At 48.3% G+C, this 23,964-nt stretch overlaps 1 long non-coding RNA gene across 2 annotated transcripts; it reads right to left on the bottom strand.

The window, feature by feature from the left end:
• Window positions 1-19,410: 19,410 nt before the first annotated feature.
• Window positions 19,411-23,137, bottom strand: LOC147965373 (uncharacterized). 2 transcript variants are annotated; one of them, XR_015608313.1, is made up of 3 exons: window positions 22,843-23,137; window positions 21,446-21,520; window positions 19,411-19,722 (listed from the first exon to the last, which is right to left on the bottom strand). It is a non-coding gene; the product is annotated as an uncharacterized LOC147965373 (long non-coding RNA). The 2 variants fall into 2 exon arrangements; XR_015608312.1 differs by lacking the exon at window positions 21,446-21,520.
• Window positions 23,138-23,964: the final 827 nt, after the last annotated feature.

Below are 23,964 nucleotides of genomic sequence, written 5' to 3'. Positions count from 1 at the left end.
ATCAGTTGTGGTGGAGGGCCTGAGCGGAAAGCGGGGGCAGCCGCCCACTTGGCACTTCTGGGAGCTGTGATGTAAAACCACTCCCGTTGCCATAATCCGGACACCTCTGGAATGGAACCCTTTGGCCATGGAGCTCCAGCGATCTTGCTTATTAATGCACCTCCGCACGCTACATGCTGCCCCTTGACCATCTTCGGCTTCACATCAAAGGTCTTAAGCCACAGGCCGAAGTGAGGGGTAATGCGGAGGAAGGCCTCACATATGACAATAAATGCCGAGATATGGAGAAAGGAGTCCGGGGCTAGATCGTGGAAATCTAGCCCGTAATAAAACATCAACCCCCTAACGAAGGGATCCAGAGTGAGGCCTAGACCTCGGAGGAAGTGGGAGATGAACACGACGTCTTCGTTGGGTTCAGGAGTAGGGACGACCTGCCCTCGGGCAGGCAGGCGATGCGAAACCTCGGCGGTCAGGTATCTGGCCTCCCTCAACTTCTTGATGTCTTCTTCCGTAACGGAGGAGGGCATCCACCGGCCTTGAAGGCTAGATCCGGACATGATGGAAGGTCCGGAGCACCTGACCTGGGCTTTGGGTGTTAGAACTCGAGGTGGGGGAAGGATTCGATTGAGCACGGGAGGGAAAAAAGTAAAAGCCTTGTCCCTTTATAAAGAGGGCGAATACCAAGCGTCCTCTCTGTAGCCATTTAGGACTTGCCTATAATCTAGGAGTCCTAAACACGATTGGGTTACCCATGACCATATTGATGAGAATCCCGTAATTAGGGGAACACAATCTCTGGTTTGACACGACGTGTCAAAAAACTGCCTCGCGTTATGTGCGGGGCTAGTTAAAGGAAACGGTTCGAATAATCACCGGGCCATGGCAAAAGGTCGTGTTGCCAAAACAAGTCAGCAAATTAGATTTGTGGAAATATTATTCTCTCTACGGTGGTATGTGGAACTTATTTTGCAGGGTCAGACACTATCCTTGTATTCAAATTCTTCCGTGGTGTATTCTAAGGAGGAACCCGCCTTGCAATACTGATGACAATACTGCGCGCCGGACTCATCATCATGGAAGCCTGGTTCAGGGGCTACTAAGGGAGTCCTGGAGTGGGGGGTCTCCGGACAGCCGGACTATATCCTTTGGCCGGACTGTTAGACTATGAAGATACAAGATTGAAGACTTCGTCTCGTGTCCGGATGGGACTCTACTTGGCGTGGAAGGCAATCTAGGCAATACGGATATGTTTATCTCCTCCTTTGTAACCGACCTTGTGTAACCCTAGCTGTGGAAGTCCTGGATTAGGGGGTCTCCGGATAGCTGGACTATCTCCATTGGTCGGACTGTTAGACTATGAAGATACAAGATTGAAGACTTCGTCTCGTGTCCGGATGGGACTCTACTTGGCGTGGAAGGAAAGCTAGGCAATACGTATATGGATATCTCCTCCTTTGTAACCGACCTTGTGTAGCCCTAACCCTCTCCGGTGTCTATATAAACCAAAGGGTTTTAGTCCGTAGGACAACAATCACATCATACAATCATACCATAGGCTATCTTATAGGGTTTAGCCTCTCAGATCTCGTGGTAGATCTACTCTTGTAACACCCATATCATCAATATCAATCAAGCAGGACGTAGGGTTTTACCTCCATCAAGAGGGCCCGAACCTGGGTAAAACTTCGTGTCCCTTGTCTCCTGTCACAATCCGGCCTAGACGCACAGTTTGGGACCCCCTACCCGAGATCCGCCAGTTTTGACACCGACATTGGTGCTTTCATTTAGAGTTCCTCTGTGTCATCGCCGTTAGGATTGATGGCTTCTACTATCATCGATAGCGATGCCGTCCAGGGTGAGACTTTTCTCCCCGGACAAATCTTCGTATTCGGCGGCTTTGCACTGCGGGCTAATTCGCTTGGCCATCTGGAGCAGATTGAAAGCTACGCCCCTGGCCATCAGGTCAGATTTGGAAGTTTGAACTACACGGCGGGGACTTGATTTTCGACGGATTGGAGCCACAGCTGGGCGCGCCGCACTGTCTCGATGGGTATGACCTAGCTCTGCCACCGGACGGTACTCCAGAGGCCGCGCCCACACCATCTCCGACCCTTAGCTCGGAGCTAACTGTGCCAATCGAGGACGGGTGGCTAGACACCACCTCAAGGGCTGCAGTCTCGATGGCGATCGAGCCAAACACCAGCATAATCCTCTGCGCAGCCCGTGACTTCAATGTGCCGAACTCTCTTTCGGACCCCGAACCATCCGCGCCCCTGCCAATCGAATCCGAGTGGGCGCCGATCATGGAATTCACCACCGCGGATATCTTTCAGCACTCGCCCTTCGGCGACATTCTGAATTCACTAAGGTCTCTCTCTTTGTCAGGAGAGCCCTGGCCGGATTATGGCCAACAGGACTGGGATGCGGACGACGAAGAAATTCGACGCTCACCCACCACCCACGTTGTAGCCACTATCGATGATTTAACCGACATGCTCGACTTCGACTCTGAAGACATCGACGGTATGGACGACGATGTAGGAGACGAACATGAACCAGCACCTACAGGGCACTGGACAGCCACCTCGTCGTATGACATATACATGGTGGATACACCCAATGAAGGCAATGGCGACGAGATAACGGAGGATGACCCCTCCAAGAAACAACCCAAGCACCGACGTCAGCGGCGCCGCTCTAAGTCCCGCCAAAGCAACAGTGGTGATACCGGTACAGGAGATAATAACACTCCGGATAGTGCCAAAGACAACAACAATCCCCTCCAGCAGGATTTAGAGCAGGAGGATGAAGGAGACAGCTCTCCTGAGAGAGCAGCTAGCGGAGAGGAGGAGGATGACAATTACATGGCCCCCTTCGAAGACGAGGCAAGCCTCGGCAACGATGAATTCGCCGTACCAGAGGATCCCGTCGAACAAGAGCGCTTCAAGCGCAGGCTTATGGCCACGGCAAATAGCCTAAAGAAAAACAGCAGCAGCTTCAAGCTGATCAAGATCTGCTAGCTGACAAATGGACTGAAGTCCTCGTGGCCGAGCAATATAAACTCGAGCGTCCCTCCAAGAGTTATCCAAGGCGCAGGTTACTTCCCCGACTGGAGGAAGAAGCGTATGAAATGGCTGATCGGCCACCTCGTGGCCTTGATAGTGAGGCATTCCGGCCAAAAGCTCAGCCTCCACCCCAACGCCATTCAAATAAAAAGGCATGGGGAGATACGCCAGACCTGCAAGAGATATTGGAGGACAAAGCAAAGCATTCAAGATCGATCTACGGATCATGAGGGCGCACCACTCTACGAGACGATAAATGTCACGCCGGATACAGTAAAAGCAAATCCGGTCGGGCTGAACACAGTGGGCAGGACCCATTTGAGCTGCGTCGCGATATAGCCCAATAAAGAGGAGCCGCTCACCCCTTATGCTTCATAGACGAAGTAATGGAACATCAATTCCCAGAAGGTTTCAAACCTGTAAACATTGAATCATACGACGGCACTACAGATCCCGTGGTATGGATTGAGGACTTCCTCCTCCACATCCACATGGCCCACAGTGATGACTTACATGCCATCAAGTACCTCCCACTAAAACTCAAAGGACCAGCGCAGCATTGGCTTAATAGCTTGCCAGCGAACTCCATTAGCTGTTGGGAAGATCTGGAAGCCGCATTCCTCGACAACTTTCAGGGCCCTTATGTGCGACCACCAGACGCCGATGACTTGAGCCACATAATTCAGCAGCCAGAAGAGTCTGCCATGCAATTCTGGACTCGGTTCCTTACAAAGAAAAATCAAATCGTCGACTGTTCGGATGCGGAGGCCTTAGCAGCTTTCAAGCACAACATCCGAGATGAGTGGCTAGCCCGGCACCTTGGTCAGGAAAAGCCGAAATCTATGGCAGCCCTCACGACGCTCATGACCCACTTTTGTGAGGGAGAAGACAGCTGGTTGGCTCGCAGTAATAACATATCAAAGAACCATGGTACCTCAGATACCAAGGACGGCAATAGCAGGTCACATCGCAACAAGCATAAGCGCCGCATTAACGGCGAAAGTACTGAGGATACCGCAGTCACTGCCGGATTCAAAGGCTCTAAACCCGGTCAGCGGAAAAAGCCATTGAAACAAAGTACGCCGGGTCCGTCCAGCTTGCACCGTATACTCAATCGCTCGTGTCAAATACACGGCACCCCAGACAAGCCAGCCAATCACACCAACAGGGATTGTTGGGTTTTCAAGCAGGCCGGCAAGTTAATTGCCGAAAACAAGGACAAGGGGCCGCATAGCGAGGACGAGGAAGAACCCCGGCAGCCGCACACTGGAGGACAGAAGAGGTTTCCCCCACAAGTGCGGATGGTGAACATGATATACACAACCCACATCCCCAAGAGGGAGCGGAAGCGTGTGCTCAGGGACGTATATGCGTTGGAGCCAGTCGCCCCAAAGTTCAACCCTTGGTCCTCCTGTCCGATCACCTTCGATCACAGGGACCACCCCACTAGTATCCGTCATGGAGGATTCGCCGCACTTGTCCTAGACCCAATCATTGACGGATTTCACCTCACTCGAGTCCTTATGGACGGCGACAGTAGCCTGAACCTACTTTATCAGGACACAGTGCGCAAAATGGGTATAGACCCCTCAAGGATAAAACCCACAAAAACGACCTTTAAAGGCGTCATTCCAGGCATAGAGGCCCACTGCACAGGCTCAATTACACTGGAAGTGGTCTTCGGATCCCCGGATAACTTCCGAAGCGAAGAGTTAATCTTCTATATAGTCCCGTTCTGTAGTGGTTATCACGCGCTGCTCGGACGAACCACATTTGCTAGATTCAATGCGGTACCACATTATGCATACCTCAAGCTCAAGATGCCAGGACCTCGCGGAGTTATTACAGTCAATGGAAACACAGAGCGGTCTCTCCGAACAGAGGAGCACACCGCGGCGCTCACAGCAGAAGCGCAAAGCAGCCTCTCAAGGCAATCTACCAGTTCGGCGTTTCAAAGCCCGGACACCTTCAAGCGCGCTCTGGGAAATCGGCAAACAGACCGCCTGGCACGATCTGAGCTCGCGTAGCAATACGGCGGCCACCCCAATCCCAGCCCAATGGCGTTGTTCGTGCCGCGTGTACATAATTACGCATTAAAAATACCATGGGCACAGATGGGGAGGGGGAGGCACAACTACGGCACGCCCCAAAACGCGGGCTAAACCGCACTAGGGGCTTCCCGTTTGGTTATTTTTCTTTTTCTTTCAGGACTTCAATCTCTGGAAACACTGTCTGGCAACTCTATTGCCGAACACATGATACAGCAACCAAGGAAGCCGACAACTACGGAATTCCCAGGTGGATTATAGATTTATATAATTCCTCAGCTCGCCCTTGGAAGGGACATAGTCCTACTCTTTTGCTTATTACACTATCTGTATCACTCTGCTTCAATGCAATTTTTCAATATACAATACATGGCATTACGACTATTATCGCATTTTTGTTATATATATACATATCCATGTGTTCCTTAATAATGCCTAGCAACCGTACACTCTTGTACGGCCAATGCACCAGGGGCTTACGTACCCACAATATGGTGTGAAAAGTTCGAACACTTTCACAAGTGCGGCACCCCGAACTTATAGCATTATATGCATCAGCTCCGAATCATGTCTTTGGTCAAATGTTGGGTTTGCCCGGCTCCTATGTTTTGGTACCTTACGTTCCGCTCTATCGGCTAAGGTAGCGCTAGGAGAACTACTGCAATTGTGCCCCGGTCTGCCGGGCCGAGCACCTCAGTAGAGAAAGCTAAAACTGACTGTCATGATAAGACGAGAGACTGGTCGCTGTTCGGCGAGGTTTTTTGAGTCCTTAAAGACTTATGCCGCTTAGGGCGAGGGGCCGGCTCCGTCCGGCTTACAGGCGTGTATCGCGCCCCGAATTCGGCCTTCCGAATACCAGGGGCTTCGGCAAAATTTAAAATTATAGAATTTGATGTCTAAGTGAGAGTGATAAAGCATTATTAGTCTAGTTGCCTTGTTCGTTGTGCTGAGAACCTCCCTCGAAGGACCCAAACATGGGAACAAGAGTGCTCAGGTTTATCCCGAACTCCCCGGCACTCGTGGCATGGGGGCAGAAGCCGAGGACTAGCCATCTGTCAGACTGGATAAATAGCCAAACAGAAGGTAATATTTTAAATTCACACAAGCATTGCATAGCGAATACGATACAAGTTTTCATACATACAGGACAAAACGAGCAAGTCTCATTCAAATATTAAATTTTTTGAACACTCATCTGCGATAAGACGGGCGCCCGGCAGAACACCCTCGTAGTACATCTCGGGGTGGCGGTGCTCCTTGCCCTCCGGCGGCCCCTCCTTGATCAGCTTCACGGCGTCTAGCTTGACCCACTGTTTTTACACAGGCGAAGGCCCGGCGTGCACCTTCAATGCAGACGGATCGCTTGACGACCTCCAGCCGGGGGCAGGCATCCACAAGCCGCCTCACCAGGCCGAAGAAGCTGTTCGGAAGGTCGTCGCCAGGCAACAACCGGACTATGAAGCCCTTCATGGCCTGATCGGCCGCCTTATGTAGCTCGGCCATCTGCTTCAGCTGGCCGCTCATTGGCACCGGATGTTCGGCCTCAGCATACTGACACCAGAACAGCTTCTCCATCGAGCTTCCGTCCTCGGCCTGTTAGAATAATGCGGCATCGGACACACTGCGGGGCAAATCTGCGAATGCTCCTGAAGAGCTCCGGATTCGGGTAAGTAATCGGTAATGCACCTTTACATGCTTGCTTTGCATATAGAAAGCCTTACCTGCCGCTATCTTCTTCAGCGCGTCGATCTCCAGAAGGGCCTTCTAGGCCTCGGCCTTGGCACTCTTCACGCTCTCATGAGCCGTGGCAAGCTCAGACTCTCTCGTCTTCAAGTCAAGCTCCAACGCCTCGTGCTTTGTCATGAGAGCCTAGAGCTCTTGCTGCACCTCGCACACCCGAGCCTCGTGCCTCTCTCGCTCGGTGCGCTCCTGGGCTGCCTTTTCTTCGGCCTGGGACAGCGCTTGCTTCAGGGTCGCCACCTCGGTCGTGGCCCCTGGCAAACATACAATGATCCTGTCATTTAGCAATCGCGTCCTTTTTCTCATCTACAGACGGGGTATTACTTACCCTTGTTCTCCTCGAGCTGCCTCTTAGCAAGGCCGAGCTCCTTCTGGGACCCCTCGAGGGCCTCCTTCAGTACGGCAACCACCGCAGTTAGTGCGGAGGATGCCAGCAACGAAGCCTGCATATGCATATTGACATACTTATATTAGACTCCTGCGATATTATTTGATCCTCTATTCGGCTTTTCTTTGTAAACACCGAAAAAAGCATTAGGGGCTACTGTCTATGCGGAAACACGTCTACTACATTCTAAAACACATACCTCGAAGCCTGTTAGCAGGCTAGTACAGGCTTCAGTCAATCCGCTCTTGGCGGACTGAACCTTCTGGATCACCGCACTCATGATAGTGCGGTGCTCCTCCTCGATGGAAGCGCTGTGAAGCGCTTCCAACATAGTGTCTGGCGCCTCTGGGTGGACAGAGGTCACCGGCACAGGTGTCTCACCCTCATTAGAAGGGGACCACCTGCCCGAGCTCGGATCCGTTGGAGGGTCCGGTGCGGTGTTCGGCTGAGGGCCGAACTAGGAGCTCTCGGGGACCCCATCCCCTCGGCTCCCGGAGTCCGGAAGGTCGCCTTGAGGCACCTCCGGGATTGTCCCCCCTCGATCCGGTGCCTCTTGAGACAGCACCTCGGCGTCATCGGTCGGATGAGGGGATGTGGCGGTCGGGACTGGATCGCTATCCATGTCCGACGAGCCCAGGGAGCCGTCCGAGGATACCTCGATATTAGCTCGGGGCGGCCTGGACAATTGAGTTCGACGTTAGGGAAAGCATTGCGACAAAGGAATCCTGTGGGGTACTTTGATATCCGAATACTTACGATCTCCCCTGGGGCTTGCCCCTAGGCACTACAAGAAATATGTCAACTTGTGACCACCACTATTGGTCACTGAATGGTCACAAATTTCCATTTATGACCTTTTTGTGACCAAAAACATAAGGTCAAAAGCTGGCCGTCGTAAACTGACTATAGCGACCTTTCTTCTGGAATGGTCGTAGACGTTTATGACCAAAATACGTCTACTGTGGTGTTTTGGTCACTAGCAACCTCCCTAGGCCATGTAGGCATCCAGCGTGGCAAGCTGATGTGGCACAAGATTCAGCCCGGTCCAATTCGGTTTTCTACATGGGCCTAGCCCAACAATTCGGCCTTTTTTATATTTTTTTCTTGATTAATTTTGGTCAACTACATGGGCCAGGCCCAACATTTAAGCCATTTTATTTTTGGGCCGTAGCCTTTTTAGTCCATTGATTTTTCTAGTTTCAGCCATTATACATTGGGGTACCACTAGTAAGCCAGCCCCACATGTCATGCTTATCTCAAAATATGTCCCACATGTCAGAAATTTCAAAATTTGTCAAACAACCATTATAGCTTGGACGCTCTTGTCAGGTTTCCATTTCACGGGTATTCAAATCACATACATAATCATTGTTTTGAACAAACTAGAGAGCAAATGAAATTCGTCCAAAATAAGACTACATTAGTCTATTACAATTCAGTATACTACAACCCAGATATGCGTACAATTACAACACATAATATGCTCCTCTTTGTTGATATGATTCACAGCTTCGGCCTTGGATTCACACTTCACCTGTGCAAAGAATAAGAATGAAAATATAAGAATAAGAATGTGTTCATGGAGTGATCCAATAACTTATAAGCAAGAATTGACATCAAATGCCATGTAGATAAATAGTATGACTAACATTAACTAGTATGTGTTCATGGAGTGACAAATGTTCTCACTAGCTAGGATTTTTTTGGTATATAGTATACTGACATGTGCAACTCTAACTAAATTGATCATAGAAATGAAAAGAACTGTAAGCATGTTTTTTGGGTATATAGTATACTGACATGTTCATTCAGAATCCAGGCAACAGCAGATACACATTCAGAATCCAGTCAAATTTTAAGCAACAGCGGAACAGATCTAACAAACCAGACCATAATCAGCATGCATCAGGATTTATGGTTCTAGCAACAAAGTGGCTGACTAACAAACTAGATATGCTTCTGCAGACTAACAAAATGGCAGCAAACATACTAATCAGATTGATTCGTTCAATTAGGCAGGCAGGCAGTTAGTCCATGTGGCTAATTTATACAAGTACTACCTAGTGCATTCCTTGCTGCAAACTAGGTAATCATCACCAAACTAAACTATTGAATGATGCCATCCACCAATGATAGATACATAGCGTGTACTGCAGTGGTGTAATAAGGCATGATTTTGTTGAATCCTACATGTAGGTACGTATGTACTGACGGATGGCATGGTTTGAATCCATCAATCAAAGAGACAGACGGACTGGCTTGGATCTGCTCACCTATAGTGTACTGTACGACAGGGGCAGCAATCCAGCCAGCATCTGCGCGAGTGTGGAGCACAGCCGCCGTCATCTGCACGAGCTCGCTCCTTCCTTGGTAGAGGGCAGCAAGGTCCAAGCCATGGCCTTGATGTTCGCCGGCGGATCTGGTGGATGCGCCCCCTGCCGCACCAAGATCGAGGGGACAAGGTTCTTGGAGGAAGCGACCAAGCCGCGTCCGCCATGCACAGGGCCATGACCAGGCGTCGGGGAGGACGGGGCTGGAGTCAGGCATTTCGGTAACTCCTACAAATGAGATGGAAAGCAGATTAGTCACAAGTAAACAATCACTGTTTCCATCAATACATTGACACTTGTAAGTAACAACAAACGAGAGGATGCACACATTTTAGTATCACCAATCAGTCTGGTTATCTGCTAACATACAAATAACCAGACACATCTTTACTGATAAACATGACATAGCTGTCAGCCATGTGGAAAAGACAAGCTTATGATGTTACATGCCGATTACAGAGGAGTATTTTCGTGGAACCTGAGCCTAGAGAAGAGAATAAAGGATAAGCAGTGGTTCTATAGCAGCCTGGAATATGTGGACGCATATACATACTGAACAAATGGTACAAGCAGTAGGGGACAAAACATCACAATGGGTCATGCTATCGCCAGGCTTAAATTGTATCCTCATTAGATACTTTGATGTTGATGGTTCCTGATAAGTATGCGCAACCTTGTACCGAGCGACAAATTAATGGGATGCTTGATGTCGATGGTTTATACAACCTTGCACCCATCGACAAATTAATGAGACACTTGATCTTGATGGTTTCTACACAACCTTGTGCCTATCAGCAAAATTTTGGTACTGTAGAGTACGACTAGCTATCTACGACGGAGCCGAGGGAACGGTTGCACGGGCCGATTCCTCGATTGCGGTGTCCCTAGAGATCCCAAACGGCTATCCTGTGTAGGACACGTTTCCAAATTCCGAAGGCAGTAGGAACCATAGCAAAACGATTTAATTTACTTGGAAGCGGCTTTGTATGTTCAGTTAGCATAGCAGATAACATTTGCGTAGCACTTCAGTACGAATGTAATCTCACCAATCAGTCTGGAACCGCAGGAATCTTGGCATGCACACATTTTAGCAAGCGTCTTCCCTGCGATGGAAACAGCACCGACGAGAGATGTCAAACACAAGCCTCACGAAAATTTAGAACAGCAAGGGACGAGTGCCGGACGACAGCAGGAAGAAACCACACCTAAGATGTAAGGCTGCAAAACGCCGGCACCGCGGACGCCCGTCCATCCAGCCAGCCAGCCTCCGGCAATGGCGGCACGCGAGGTCACCAACCACGTATGCATGCCCAAGATGAATGTAAGCGGTCTAGGTCCCGCCGTACATGAGAGGAGATGGAAGACTTGGCAAGGGCGGCGTACATACCTTGGGCATCTAGGTCCCGCCGGAGATGCGCCGTCGTCGACGACCACCGCAGTAGCAATCTCCGGTGTGGTCCGGTGTGCCGCACCAGACCGAGAGCAGGCGGTGGATCCCGATGCGGCCGGCCTCCATCACGCAGGTGGGTGCGGATCCGGCGCCGCCGTCGCCAGAACTGGTGCGCCCCATCTATCCATCCATGGGTGGGCGTGGGTGGATCCGTGGAAAAGGGGGTTTCCATGGGTGGATGGACGAGATGAGGAGGGAGGTCGGCCGGAGGTGGGGATGGGGCCGGAGACGGGGAGACGAGGTCGCCGGTGGGGGTGGGGATCCGGTGCGGCGGCGGAGATTGGAGAGGAATCGGGGGTGGGGAAGAGGAGCAGTTTGCGGGCAGCTTCGCGGGGCTCCACTCGTGAATCTGGGCATGGGCTCGATCTTGGGTCAGCCTCGACCTTGTCTACGGTGAGGGTCGTCGACGGTGGCGGTGGGGGTGGGTTGGGGGCGGCTGTGGGGCGAGAGGGGGAGAGTGGATCGGGGAAGTTAGGGTTTGGGTGAGAGGGTGAGGGGTGAGGGCTGCCGTTGGATCCAGAAGCATCCAACGGTGGTTGAGGCATGATCCGCGTGATATGCCTATGAACCAATCAGAGCGCACCAAACAAGTTGCAGATTTTTTGACCATATAAATTGGTCATGATTGATTACATACAAATTTTTCATTTCATTTTTCAATGCTCAAAATGAGTTTTTTTGTGAAAGACCTATCAAATATTTGTTCAAATGATGCCATATTTTGCATAAGTTTACATCTTAAATTGGCAAACAACATTGACAAAGGGAGTTTTTATTTCTTTTGCATGAAAAAACAATTTTCCATTTTTTGAGTGCTCAAAAAAAGTTTTTTTGTGAAGAACCTACCAAATATTTTTTGTATAATTTTACCAAATCAATTTTCTAAAATACTAGGCCATATTTAATGAACAATTGACCAAATGGTTAGGTGTTAAAAGTTTTAATCCACCTCTGGTGAAAAAGACAAATTTCCGCCGTTTCAGGTGGAAGCGGGGCAAATTTGAACTGTGGCTGCCTCATAGTTTGCTATTTATTTTTTTCAAAATTTATTTCTAGGTACAAAAGTATCTATTTAATCAGAGAAACATCAAAAGTTTTCCAAGATTCAACCAATAGCTAGGAACGGTTAACCCCGTCGTTTTGATAACATTTTGAAACGGGCATAAAAAATTCAAAAAAATTGAAAAAATTGGAAAACCTTCGCATTGTGTCATTATATGTGGCCAAGTTCCTAGGAAAAATAACAAACTTGTAATACGGCAATTATTTTAAAAAAGTGTTCTCAGAAACGAGCTATCACGTGTGGAGATCAATGGCTTTCAAGTCAAATGATCAATCTTATGGCCACATTCATGGCATAGTTTGTTCAAATGATCTCATATTGTGCACAAGGGTGCATATTGGAATGGCAAACAATGTTGCCTAAGGAAGTTTTCATTTTCTTTGGAAGAAAAAACTATTTTCCATTTTTCGAGTGCCCAAAGGGAGGTTTTTTTGTGAAGGACCTACCATATATTTGTTGCAAAATTGGACCTAATCAATTTTCTAAAATACTAGGCCATGTTTAATGCATAATTGACAAAATGGTTGGGTGCCAAAGTTTTTATCCACCTCTGATGAAAAAGACAAATTTCTGCCGATTCAGCAGGAAGCGGGACAAATATGAACTGCAGCTGCCTCATAGTTTGCTCTTTATTTTTTCAAAAAATCATTTCTAGGTACATAAGTATCTATTTAATCAGAGAAACACCAAAAAAATTCCAAGATTCAACCACTAGCTAGGAACGGTCATTCCCGCCGTTTTGACCGCATTTTGAAACGGGCATAAAAAATTCAAAAAAAATAAAAAAAATTGGGAAACCTTCGCATTGTGTCATTATATGTGACCAAGTTTCCAGGAAAAATAATAAACTTGTAATACGGTAATTATTTTAGAAAAGTGTTCTCATAAATGAGCTATCATGTGTGAAGATTCATGGATTTCAACCCAAACGCTCAATCTCATGGTCACATTCATGGCATAGTTTGTTCAAATGATCTCATATTGTGCACAAGGGTGCATCTTGGAATTCCAAACAATGTTGCCAAAGGGATTTTTCATTTTCTTTGCACGGAAAATTCATTTTCCATTTTTTGAGTGCTCGAAATGAGGTTTTTTTGTGAAGGACCTACCATATATTTGTTGCAAAATTGTACCAAATCATTTTTATAAAATATTAGGACATATTTAATGCACAATTGACAAAATGGTTGGGTGTCAAAAGTTTTGATCCACCTCTGGTGAAAAAGACAAATTCCCGCCGATTCAGCTGGAAGCGGGTCAAATTTGAACTACAGTTGCCTCATAGTTTGCTATTTATTTTTTCCAAAAATCATTTCTAGGTACGTAAGTATCTATTTAATCAGAGAAACACCAAAAGTTTTCCAAGATTCAACCACTAGCTAGGAACGGTCAAGCCCGCCGTTTTGACCGCATTTTGAAACGGGCATAAAAAATTCAAAAAAAATCAAAAAATTGGAAAACCTTCGCATTGTGTCATTATATGTGACCAAGTTTCCAGGAAAAATAATAAACTTGTAATACGGTAATTATTTTAAAAAAGTGTTCTCAGAAATGAGCTATCAAGTGTGAAGATTCATGGCTTTCAAGCCAAATGATCAATCTTATGGCCACATTCATGGCATAGTTTGTTCAAATGATCTCATATTATGCACAAGGGTGCATATTGGAATGGCAAACAATGTTGCCTAAGGAAGTTTTCATTTTCTTTGGACGAAAAAACCATTTTCCATTTTCTGAGTGCCTGAAATGAGTTTTTTTTGTGAAGGACCTACCATATATTTGTTGCAAAATTGGACCTAATCAATTTTCTAAAATACTAGGCCATATTTAATGCACAATTGACAAAATGGTTGGGTGTCAAAAATTTTGACCCACCTCTGGTGAAAAAGACAAATTCCCGTCGATTCAGCTGGAAGCGGGTCAAATTTGAACTGCAGCTGCCTCATAGTTTGCTCTTTATTTTTTCTAAAAATCATTTCTAGGTAAATAGGTATCTATTTAATCATAGAAACACCAAAAAATTCCAAGATTTAACCACTAGCTAGGAACTGTCATTCCCGCCGTTTTGACCACATTTTGAAACGGGCATAAAAATTCAAAAAAAATCAAAAAATTGGGAAACCTTCGCATTGTGTCATTATATGTGACCAAGTTCCCAGGAAAAATAACAAACTTGTAATACGGCAATTATTTTAAAAAAGTGTTCTCAGAAATGAGCTATCACGTGTGGAGATCAATGGCTTTCAAGCCAAATGATCAATCTTATGGCCACATTCATGGCATAGTTTGTTCAAATGATCTCATATTGTGCACAAGGGTTCATATTGGAATGGCAAACAATGTTGCCTAAGGAAGTTTTCATTTTCGTTGGACGAAAAAACCATTTTCCATTTTTCGAGTGCCCGAAAGGAGGTTTTTTTGTGAAGGAACTACCAAATAATTGTTGCAAAATTGGACCAAATCATTTTTATAAAATACTAGGCCATATTTAATGAACAATTGACAAAATGGTTGGGAGTAAAAATTTTTGATTCACCTCTCGTGAAAAAGACAAATTTCCGCCGATTCAGTTGGAAGCGGGTCAAATTTGAACTGCAGCTGCCTCATAGTTTGCTATTTATTTTTTCCAAAAATCATTTCTAGTTACATAAGGACCTATTTAATCATAAATACATGGTTTGGTGGCGATACGTCGAGGTTTGGGCAGTGGCCGAGGGCCCCAACTCTAGAGCACGTAAACTCGCATGCCCGTCGCGTGGTCACCGCGTGACCGTAGTGTTGCCATTTGTTCTGGGTGGCCTAGGCATGTCTAGTGGGTTGGGCACTTCCCAGGTTGGTGCTAGGAAGAAAATTAGAACATAAGATTCTCACAAGGAGACCGATCGATGCTCAAACATGAATTAGCAACCAAGTGTTTGATTAGCGGTACGGGAAATGCACCTGGCCAATGGGCGTGAGTTTTGGCTAAGGATGATCATCTAGTAAGGAGAATGTCTTCACAAATTTTTAGCTCAAAAGGAGGATCCTAGGTGGTACTTGCTTTGCAAAGTACCACGCTGGACAAAAATATGAATGTTGAAGCTGGGCTCAAAATAATGAATGGAGTGAGCTGAAATTTTGTGGAGGATGGTTATTTGGGCATAGGAAAGCATTGCAGAAAATTGATACCATTTGTACATGCCAAAGTAGTACTTCCTTCACAATGCTCTTCTATGGATAGAAACTTGGGAAAACTAGTGAGAGAGATTGGATGAATGAAATGAGCTCAAAATTGGTGTAGGTAAGTTACTTAAGTATGGTCATGCGCTGGTAAATTTTCAGATCATTTGGGTAAGCCTAGCTAGTACTTACTTCACAAAGCTTCTCTCGAGGTAGAAACTTTGGAAATTTCCCGAGAAAGATTTACTAGGAAAATTGAGCTGAATATTATCATGTGGCAATGATTTGGGTATGGAAGAGTGCCCGAAAAGTTTGAGGGTAATAGGAGGGGTCTATATAACACTTGCTTTGCAACGTGCCAATTTGGCCATAAAATATAAATTGAACCTGGGCTCACATAGATGACTTGACTGAGCTGCAATTTGGAGGAGGGTGATAATTTGGGCATATGAAGGAACTGTATAAATTTCATGTCATTTAGAGATATAAAAAAGGTACTTCCTTCACAATGCTTCTAGGTGGACAAAAACTTTGGAAATTTGCCGAGGAAGATTTTCTAGGCAAATGGAGCTGAATTTTGTCATGCGGTAATGATTTGGATAGGACAGAGTGCCCAAAAATTCCGAGGGCAATCAAGAATATATAAATAGCACTTCCTTCATAAAGTGTTGTTGTGAACAGAATAGGAAAATGAATATTCTTGAATTAGTTTTGAACTAGGCAAGGAAGGATTTTTACATATTTGATGAAGATATGCCCCAAAGAATTTATGAGATTTTTTTGGGAATTTTGGGAATGATAGAAATATAGGTTGCTTCACAACCTAGGGCAAAAACTGCCACATGGACATGACACATAGGCAAAACTGATGAGATGGCGCCTAGTCATCACAACCCACCACAATCTACAAGGCTATGACCATCTATATTGGTCATTAACAACTAGAAATAAGGCAGCGGACTAGCACTGTTTGCTTTGTGACCATTTCGTGTAAGGAAATTACGACCTTTCTAACCAAAATGGTCGCAATGGTTTAGGGTTTGGAGCCCCCTGAACAGCTTTTGACCAATTGGTCTAAAATGGTCATAAATTTATGACCAATTCTTCGAGGGTCACTGACAGAAGGTCATAAGTTGACATACTTCTTGTAGTGAGGCAACCACTCGTCTTCACTTTCGTTGGCGGCGGTGGAGCTGTCCGGAAGGAGAGTCCTTCCCTTCTTGGACCCTCTGGCCTCCCCAGTTGGGGCGGCCTTCCTTTTCTTGTCTCCCCCAGTCAGTGGGGGAGCCTCTTCTTCCTCTTCCTCGTGTTCGGGGGAAGAATGTGCCACAGAGTCATCGGACAGTGAGTCCAACGACGCCTGGCGTCGGGAACTCTTTCGAGCTCCCTTGGCCTTCTTGGTCTTCTCCGGCACCTTATAAGGGGCCGGAGTCAACATCTTCGTCAAAAGAGCGTCTGCGAGGCCTTCGGGCAAGGGAGCTGGATAGTCAATCTGTCCGGCCATCTTCTGTCAGTCCTGTCAGAATTACGGGAGTTCAGATCCCGCGTAGAGTCAATCTATATAAAAATAAGTATCCTGTGAAAGGTAAAACAACTTACCGCATTGGCATGGCGCTTCGCGCTGAATCCGCGATCCTTGGTAATAGGGGGAGGGACCTCGGCGCTCTTGAACAGCACCTTCCACACATCTTCATGAGTCGTATCGAAGAGCCTGTTCAGAGTTCGGTGCTGCGCCAGATTGAACTCCCACAAGGTAAACTCCTGTTGTTGGCACGGGAGTATCCGGCGGACGAGCATAAACTGGACTATGTTGACAAGCTTGAGCTTCTTGTCCACCATGTTCTGAATACATGACTGAAGTCCGGTCAGCTTTTTTGAATTACCCCAAGACAGGCCCTTCTCTTGCCAGGAGGTGAGCCGCATGGGGATGCCAGATCGGAACACGAGGGCCGCTACCCATACGGGGTCACGCGGCTCGGTGATATAGAACCACCCCGATTGCCACCCCTTTATGGTATCCACGAAGGTGCCCTCGAGCCATGTGATGTTGGGCATCTTGCACACCATTGCACCTCCGCACTCCGCCTGGCGGCCGCTCACTACCTTCGGCTTGACATTGAAGGCCTTCAACCATAAGCTGAAGTGGGGCTTGATGCGGAGGAAGGCCTCGCACAGGACGATGAATGCCGAGATGTTGAGGATGAAGTTCGGGGCCAGATCGTGGAAATCCAGGCCGTAATAAAACATGATCCCCCGGACGAAGGGATGGAGAGGGAATCCCAGTCCGCGGAGAAAATGGGTGAGGAATACCACCCTATCATGGGGCTCGGGGGTGGGGATGAGTTGTCCCTCATCTGGGAGCCGGTGCGCGATATCGTCGGGCAGGTATCCGGCTCTCCTCAGTTTCTTGACGTCTCCCTCCGTGATGGAGGAGACCATACACTTGCCTCCCGCTCCGGACATGGTTGGAGAAGGTTGAGATGGAAGTGAGGACTTGGGCGCTAGAGCTCGAGTGTGCGGGAGCAGATGAGCAGAGGAGGAAGAAGGCGTGGATAGAAAGGTGAATCCTTATCCCTTTATATGGGCGGACAAAACTAAGCGTCCCCACTTGCCAGGTAAAACTCGCTTATCCCCCAAGCGCCACAATTGATGGCGCGGTTGGGTTACCCACGCCCGTATTGATGAGAATCCCGTAATAAGAGGACACGATCTCTGCTTTGACGAGACGTGTCGAAAAACTGCCTCGCGTTATGTGCGGGGCTGGTTAAAAGAAACGGTTCGAATGATCACCGGGCCATGACGTAACGTCATGTTGCCAAAACAAGCTAGCGGATTAGATCCGAGAAAACATTATTCTCTCTACGGTGAAATGTGGAACTTATTTTGCAGGGTCGGACACTATCCTCATATTCAAATTCTTCTGTGATGTATTCGGAGAAGGAACCCGCCTTGCAATGCTGAAGACAACTGCGCGCCGGGCTCATCGTCATTGAAGCCTGGTTCAGGGGCTACTGTGGGAGTCCTGGATTAGGGGGTCTCCGGATAGCCGGACTATCTCCATTGGACGGACTGTTAGACTATGAAGATACAAGATTGAAGACTTCGTCTCGTGTCCAGATGGGACTCTACTTGGCGTGGAAGGCAAGCTAGGCAATACGTATATGGATATCTCCTCCTTTGTAACCGACCTTGTGTAACCCTAACCCTCTCCGGTGTCTATATAAACCGAAGGGTTTTAGTCCGTAGGACAACAATCACAACATACAATCATACCATAGGCTAGCTTCTAGGGTTTAGCCTCTCTGATCTTGTGGTAGATCTACTCTTGTAACACCCATATCATCAATATCAATCAAGCAGGACATAGGGTTTTACCTCCATCAAGAGGGCCCGAACCTGGGTAAAACTTTGTGTCCCTTGTCTCCTGTTACCATCTGGCCTAGACGCACAGTTCGGGACCCCCTACACGAGATCCGCCTGTTTTGACACCGACACTAGCCCTCTCAAGTGTCTATATAAACCGGAGGGTTTTAGTCCGTAGGACAACATACAATCATACCATAGGCTAGCTTCTAGGGTTTAGCCTCTCTGATCTCGTGGTAGATCTACTCTTGTACTACCCATATCATCAATATTAATCAAGCAGGACGTAGGGTTTTACCTCCATCAAGAGGGCCCGAACCTGGGTAAAACATCGTGTTCCCTGCCTCCTGTTACCATCCGCCTAGATGCATAGTTGGGACCCCCTACCCAAGATCCGCTGGTTTTGACACCGACACCCATGCTCATCAGAGGCGGTGTGGGGGCAATGGGGCCCCCGGCGCCGCCGGCCGTCCTGGTGTCGATGAAGACCCCAGGAGCACCCTAGGGCGCACGGTTGCAGCGAGGCCCGTCGTGAGGTCCAGTAGCAGCTCGGGAAGGGAGCAGATAAAAGAAAGGCGACGCTCCTAATGCCGTCGCATCTAGTAGCTCAGCGACACGTTCCAGCAGTGTGTCGTGGCCGCTCTCCATCAGCCAGCACCGCAGCAACTCCCGCTCCACCATGAGCGCGGCCCGCACGTTCGCCTTCTCCCACCGGGTGTGTGGTGCCTGTGACGCCCCCGATTCAATCGTACACTAATCATACACGCAAACGTGTACGATCAAGATCAAGGACTCACGAGAAGATATCACAACACAAATCTACAAATAAAATAAGTCATACAAGCATCATATTACAAGCTAGGGCCTCGAAGGCTCGAATACAAGAGCTCGATCATAGACGAGTCAGCGAAAGCAACAATATATGAGTACAAGCATAAGTTAAACAAGTTTTCCTTAAGAAGGCTAGGATACAGATCGAAAGAGGCGCAGGCCTCCTGCCTGGGATCCTCCTAAACTACTCCTGGTCGCCGCCAGCGGGCTGCACGTAATAGTAGGCACCTCCCGAGTAGTAGTAGTCGTCATCGACTATGGCATCTGGCTCCTTGACTCCATCGTCTGATCGCAGCAATCGAGTATAGAAAGGGGGAAAAGAGGGAGCAAAGCAACCGTGAGTACTCATCCAAAGTACTCGCAAGCAAGGAGCTACACTACATATGTATGCATTGGTATCAAATGGAATAAGGGTATCATATGTGGATTGAACTGCAGAATGCCGGAATAAGAGGGGGATAACTAGTCCTATCGAAGACTATGCTTCTGGCCAACTCCGTCTTGCAGCATGTAGAAGAGAGCAGAAGGTAAGTCCACCAAGTAGCATCGTGTAGCATAATCCTACCCGGCGATCCTCCCCTCGTCGCCCTGTTAGAGAGGGATCACCGGGTTGTATCTGGCACTTGGAAGGGTGTGTTTTATTAAGTATCCGGTTCTAGTTGTCATTAGGTCAAGGTACAACTCCAAGTCGTCCTGTTACCGAAGATCACGGCTATTCGAATAGATTAACTTCCCTGCAGGGGTGCACCACATTTCCCAACACGCTCGATCCCCTTTGTCCGGACACACTTTTTTGGGTCATGCCCGGCCTCGGAAGATCAACACGACGTAGCCCTACCTAGGCACAACAAAGAGGTCAGCATGTCGGTCTAAATCCTATGGCGCAGGATTATGCAGCATGCCGGAATAAGAGGGGGATAGCTAGTCCTATCAAAGACTACGCTTCTGGCCAACTCCGTCTTGCGGCATGTAGAAGAGAGCAGAAGGTAAGTCCACCAAGTAGCATCGTGTAGCATAATCCTACCCGGTGATCCTCCCCTCGTCGCCTTGTTGGAGAGCGATCACCGGGTTGTATCTGGCACTTGGAAGGGTGTGTTTTATTAAGTATCCGGCTCTAGTTGTCATAAGGTCAAGGTACAACTCCAAGTCGTCCTGTTACCGAAGATCACGGCTATTCGAATAGATTAACTTCCCTGCAGGGGTGCACCACATTTCCCAACACGCTCGATCCCCTTTGTTCGGACACACTTTTTTGGGTCATGCCCGGCCTCGGAAGATCAACACGTCGCAGCCCTACCTAGGCACAACAGAGAGGTCAGCACGCCGGTCTAAATCCCATGGCGCAGGGGTCTGGGCCCATCGCCCATTGCACACCTGCATGTTGCGTACGTGGCCGGAAGCAGAACTAGCCCCCTTAATACAAGAGCAGGCTTACGATCCAATTCGGCGCGCGCCGCTCAGTTGCTGACGTCACGAAGGCTTCGGCTGATACCACGACGTCGAGTGCCCATAAGTGTTCCCGCGTAGTTGGTTAGTGCGTATACGCCAGTAGCCAGACTCAGATCAAATACCAAGAACTCGTTAAGCATGTTATTTTGAAATAACCGCGAGCGCCGACCAGGGCCAGGCCCACCTCTCTCCTAGGTGGTCTCAACCTGCCATGTCGCTCCGCCACAAAGATCCACTCGCGGGTACTCCTACGAGCCGACCCATCTTTTAGTCATCACATGTATCATGTATAAAGTATATAGTATATACCCGTGATCACCTCCCAAGTGATCACGGCCTGATAGTATAGCATGGCAGACGGACAAGAATGTAGGGCCATTGATGATAAACTAGCATCCTATACTAAGCATTAGGATTGCAGGTAAAGGTAACAACAGTAGTAGCAAGGACAGGCTATGCATCAGGATAGGATTAACGGAAATCAGTAACATGTTACACTACTCCAATGCAAGCAGTAGAGAGCAGAGTAGGCGATATCTGGTGATCAGGGGGGGCTTGCCTGGTTGCTCTAGCAAGAGAGAGGGGTTGTCAACACCGTAGTCGTACTGGGTAGCAGCGGCGTCGGTCTCGGTGTCTAGTGAGAGAAGAGGGGGAAGAAACAATAAATATAATGCAAACAAATGCATGACGATGCATGACATGACAAAGCGTGATGCTAGGTGTGCCCTAACGCGGTACGAGGTGGTACCGGTGAAGGGGGAAAACATTCGGGAAATTATCCCTAGTGTTTCGCGTTTTCGGACAGATTAACCGGAGAGGACAAATTATGCTAGGGATCCGTGGCGGACGAACGGGTTGCGTATCCGGATTCGTCACGTCGTTCTGAGCAACTTTCATGTACAAAGTTTTTTCATCGGAGCTACGGATTATTTTCTATTAATTGTAAAAGTTTTAAATCATTTTCTAAATTGTTTTAATTCGAAAAATAAATCTTAAATTGCTATGCGTACACAGAATTGTACCCAACAGAATGCATGTGTGGCTGGCAAGTGGGGTCAAGGGGGGGTCCAGTCAGCATTTGACCAGTCAACTGTTGACTGGTAATAGGGTCAAACAGGGCCCACCTGTCATAGACTGGGTCAACCCAGTCAACAGTTTGACTGGTCAAACTGGACAGGGGGCCCACATGTCATTGACTGACAACTAATTAACCTAATTAATTGGTTTGATTAACAAATTAATTAGGTTAAGTTAATTAGGTTAATCTAATTATGATTAATTAGTTTAATTAATCAAGATTAATTAAGTTAATTATTTAATTAATTAATTATTATTATTTATTTTAATTCTTAATTCTTATATATATATTATATAAAACGTTCTCAGGGGCTGGGCCCTGCATGTCAGCCACAAGGGACTACCGGACGAGGCTCAGTGGGTAGCGGGCACGGCCAACGGGGCGGTTGCCCGCGGAGGCCGTAGCCTGCCCGCGGAGGGGCGAGGCCATGGCCGGTGCGGCCGGGCGACGGGAACGGCATGTGTGCGCGGCAGAAGCGGGTGGCGGTGCTTGGCAGCGGGGCTGCAAGGGCGCGGACGAGCTGGGCCACGGGCGTTGGGGGGGGGCTGCGGTGGCCGCAGGCTGTAGCGGCGGTGATGGAGCAGAGCGGCAGGGCCGTCGCGGGGCGGAAGTAGGGCGACGGCGCGGGCGGCAGAGGCCAGCAGCGGCGGTGCAGGAAGCAGGCTGCAGCGCGGGGAGCGGGGTGGGGGGTCGGAGCGGACGGCGCGAGCGCTTGGTTGGGCGGGGCCGGGGCGATGCAGCGCGTGGCCGACGCGGCAACGGTGAGCGCGGACGGGCAAGGTGGCTGCGCACGGTGGGTACGGGGTGGCGGCGGCACGTGGTCGTGGCTAACGACGTGTGAGGGCGGAGGGCAGAGGGGAAGAGGCCGGGGGCCTCACCGTTGGGCATAGGGTCAAGGGCAGTGAGCTCGGGGATGGCCGGCGACGGAGAGACGGGGTCGGCGGCGGACGACGGCGAACGCCATGGAGGAGCGCGCGTGGAGCTTGGGGAAGACGACGCGGTGCAGGAGGAAGAGGACGAAGGCCCGGAGGGGTGGCGCCAGCGAGGTGACTCCGCGGGGGAGGACGGAGGCGCGACCAGGCGGCAACCGGCGACTTCAGGGGCAGTTCCCCCGATCTAGATCGGGAGGAACAAAGGGAGGAGAGGGATTCGTTCGTGGGGGGAGGATCGGGTGTGGTTAGGTTAGGGTTTGGGCTAGCGGGGGGTTATGGTGGAAGTGGGGGGTCGGCCGGCTGGGCCAACTGGGCTGGCCGGTAGCTGGGCCGGTTGGCCCGGGGGGGATGGGAGGGGTTCTGCTTTTGTTTTCTTTTGTTCTATTTTATAATTTTTCTTTTTTACTTTTCTTTTCTGTTTAAATTTTAATTCCACATTATTTTTACTTAGTAAATTATGACTATAGCTCCTGAAATAAGGTCTCAAAATAACCCTCAGCCACAAAAGGTTTTAATCAAAAATAAATAGTTTAGTGTTTTATAAAATTACCAAAGGCATTGAAATAATATTTTTGCTACCGTTTAAATCTTTTTAGTGCATTTATTCATTATTTAAAAATGTGGATTCTTCATCACAATCTTCTATGCATTAGCTGGAACAACCCGAGCATTTTGTTTTTAATATTTGAAAACTTTTGATGTTTGCCTTTATTTCGAATCTTAATTTGAATCCGTTTCGAACTAATGCGAGATTAGCAATAGAAATCGAGGTGACGTGGCATCATTAGCCGAGGTTCACTGTAGCTTAATTATCCGAGCATCACAATTCTCCTCCACTATAAGAAATCTCGTCCCGAGATTTAAGAGGTGGAAAGCGGGGGAAAGGTCTTGTTACGAAATTCTAACGGATCTTCTCGGTCTTGGTTGCTCTTCTCAAAGTGGTCGATCCATTATATTGATGTCTTCATTGTTATGCTTCAAGTCATCAAGATGAAGTCGACATGCTTTCTTCGGAGGTTCCATCGTACTTACGAAAGAATATGGGGGGTATTCCGGGAGAACGAACCT

Source organism: Triticum urartu, chromosome 6A (assembly GCF_056163025.1).
Source record: "Triticum urartu cultivar PI428250 chromosome 6A, HENAU_Tu73, whole genome shotgun sequence".
NCBI lineage: Eukaryota > Viridiplantae > Streptophyta > Magnoliopsida > Poales > Poaceae > Triticum > Triticum urartu.
This window is presented reverse-complemented; position numbering and strand designations above follow the sequence as displayed.